Source organism: Ammospiza nelsoni, chromosome 9 (assembly GCF_027579445.1).
Source record: "Ammospiza nelsoni isolate bAmmNel1 chromosome 9, bAmmNel1.pri, whole genome shotgun sequence".
Taxonomy (NCBI): domain Eukaryota; kingdom Metazoa; phylum Chordata; class Aves; order Passeriformes; family Passerellidae; genus Ammospiza; species Ammospiza nelsoni.
The window spans coordinates 24,510,231-24,513,815 of NC_080641.1; positions in this window are offsets into that span (position 1 = coordinate 24,510,231).

The following is a 3,585-nucleotide window of genomic DNA, read 5'->3' on the forward strand; positions in this document are numbered from 1 at the left end:
AAGAGATTTCAATACTATGATATGAATGCCTGGAGACTGCGACTTGCAATGGATTTACCATGCTTGCTTTCCCATTTGAAGCCAGAGAAGGTTTATATATATAAAGTACAAATCTGTGCCTTTACTGGAAGAGCTGTCAAGTGAAAGGATTACACAAATCACTGTCAGGTCAGCTGTGTTACAAGCACAACTTGTAATTCTAAGTCTGTCATTAAAAGCTTTTTCCACTAAACTAAGAAGTCTCCTCCCTCACTGTTCACCATTATTTTCCTGTTAAAAAGTAAAGATTTGGAAAAACTTAAAAAAACCAATATTTTTTGTAAGCAGAAAATTGCATTATTAGATATTGTGGTGCAATACGTTTCTTCAGCTAGATCTCATCTAAAATTCAAATACCTTATTTCCTTCTTATAGTTAATTAATGCAGTTCATGCTAAAAACCTTACCCCTAAAAAATTACAATAAAATATTTTATTATTCATCCCAAAAAGAAGGCAATCATTTCTATACTACATTCATGAGCCCACATTCCTATCAAACATTATCAGGGCAGGAGAGCTCCTTGGCAAACATGCCAAGAACCACAGCAACAGTTCCGCCGACCAGAACCACTGGGGCCATGCACCCAACATCCACACTGATCCTGACAGGGATTTACATTGAATTGCTGCCGCTAGTCTGACCTGCAGACTTCATTTCAAAGAAAAGTAGACATTTATTTCTCCCTGATTCTCCCTCTCCTTCAAATACTATAGTAAAATCAGTTTATAACAACTTGGAAACCTGCATTAGTTCTCAGGGGACTGGGAGAACCCCAGGAAATAATGATCCAGGTACAAAACCAACAGCTACATTTCTCTGAAAGAGCTCAGACATGACAATAGAGATTTAGGTAAGGAGTGCCATTAAAGAAAACTGAAAAAGCTGTTCCCAACCTCTCTGTTTACTAACAGCAGGAGAGATAAAGACAATATCAATATATCAGGAGATTGCTTCTATTCAATCTACGGAAACTCTGTTGCTGCATTCAGACACTGTGTTCTATTTAATGACAGTGCATGTTGCAATAGGTGAAAAAAATATTTTTTCTGTACATTTATGCAGTCTCAATCTATTTTAGTTGTCAGTGCCTGAATCTCACACATTAAACATTCCTTTTCTGAGGACAAAGTCTGCACTGCAGGCTGCATACTTTTCATTCAAAGTTGTTACTATGTACAAGTATCCTCGTGAAACGTTGAGGATTTTCTCTTTGACTTCCAAGTCTGTAAATTCATTCACATTTTCATAAACCAAATCAGACATCTTTTAATGCATTACAACATCTAAATGCAGAATGCCTTATAAACATTGAGTCAGAGAATTGGACAAGAAAACAATACTGAATATAAATTTCAGATGAAGCTCTTATTGCTAGAGTTGAGTTCTGAAATTCATGGCAAAGATGCCTTTCTTTCAAAGAGTCAAGGCTCTGATTTTTAATTGTTCTGAAATATCTCCTGGCAAAAAAAAAAAATAAAAGGAAAAATAAAAGCATAATATATCATCTTACTACAATACTCAGACTTTGGAAGAGACATTCTCAGAACTCTTTTCATCAAAAACAGTATTTAATTTGAAAAATAGGATAAGTTCCCATTAAAAAGCAGGAAGAAAAAATCTAACAAAATATTACAAATTAGCTTAATTTTAACATTAATATTGCACTTTCAAATTCACAAAAACCAAGGTTTTCAAAGCTTTATATTACATTTATCTCAAAAAAAGAGAAATTAGACAAATTGTGATGAAAATTATATAAAGAAATAAGAGTATATGCATTATTCAAATCTGACTAGCAGACGCGATTTTCCTAATTAGACTGATTATATTAATAGCTCTTTGAATAATAGCTGAATGAATAGGGTTGCATAAAATCAGGTTTAACTGAAGCATAATTTGGCATATTAAAGGTGTCACAAAAGATGTACCTGTAATTTGCAAAATTTGTTCCTTTAAAAGTGTAAAATATTCATCGCTCATCATATTTTTTAAATGATGAGCTCAGAACTTTATGAACAGCAGATTTCATTAAATCCCCTTGTTGCATCTAAAGACTACCTAACGACTCTGCAAAAATAGAAGAAAATAGAGCTGTGTTTTCCATTGTCTTGAACATAGCAGCAAGTCTGGAAGCAAAGGCACAAATTGCATCTGTCTGCCAGCTCTCTGCTGGCTCCGCACCAAATTATAAAAGTAAGGAATCAGTCGCTTTTAGAACAGCTGAGTTTGGGCTGAGTTACTGTTCTGGGCCATTGCACCTCAGATTTTGAGTGGATTATTCCCCAACATTCACCTCCATGTGCAGCACACACTAACAAGATGTTTATAGTCCCTCTCTGATCAGCACTTAAATAGAGCTCATGTCTTAGAATTAGTTTGTCTAACTAACCTGGGAGACTTTTGTAGTGACATTTAATGACATTTTCACTGTACAAAGCATTAGTGTCATTATTGGTTAGGTTTTAAAGGCTGTATTTTATTAGTAAAACAACGTTAATTTGCTACACAAATCACTACAAAGAGAGAGAAGTATTTATCATGCTTTATAAGGCAGTGTGATTCTCATGTGACAATTTATTCATGCATGGATGGAAAATGCAAATAATCTACCAGATTAGGTAGTGGTACCTGTCTTATGTGCTGAAAATAGTGAGTGCTTTGAGAACACTGAAAAAGTAAGATATAGTGACATGTTTTATTGCAGTAAATGCTAGTAAAATTGCAATCACTATTTAAATCTTAGGCCTGAAATAAACTCCACAAAAATAGGCCACTGTGACAAGAGGCAGCCCTCTGTAGAATTAGAGCTTCAGAGATTAAATTTATCTTAGTATTTTATCAGTGTAATGAGACAAATTATTCCCTCAGTATAAATTGATTGAACAACATTAATTTCTCAAAATAAAATGAATGGCCAAAACACAAGTGGTTATCTACTACAGGCAACATTTTGTGCATTATCCATAGTACTTTTTCTCTTTTTTTTTAAGGAATTCTTCATTTTAATACATTTTATAACCAGTGGCATGTTGGTAACTAACAGTAGAGTACATAAACACGTCCACAAAATTTGACATTTGAGTTTTATGTTTTGAAACCAACAAGGAATTCTTGGAATTTCCTTTTTGTTTTTCACCTAGAAGTTTAAAGAACAAATTATATGGCCCACAACACTTTAACCCCTCATTACCATGAGTAAATCACCTAAAGCAGCCCTGCACAAGACAGAGAGTGTGCTCGACTGCAACAGAAGACTGTGGGCTCAGACTTGCAATTATTGAAAAAGAAGAAATGCTCAAACTCCTTTTGCAAAGTAATACATCCTTGAGGGCTCAAATGAGCAACGATATGTACAAAATTTTACCATCTCCTTAGAGTTTCTTCAATTTTATTTTCACGTTTTACAAAAATTTGCTGAAGTGGAGTTTAGAATCCTTCTTCAATAACCTAGTAATGAGAACAAGAACCTGTTCACTCAATGCTACTTCAAAGTGTCACAGATTCAGACAAAAAAAAAAAAAAACAACACTGACATAGAACATG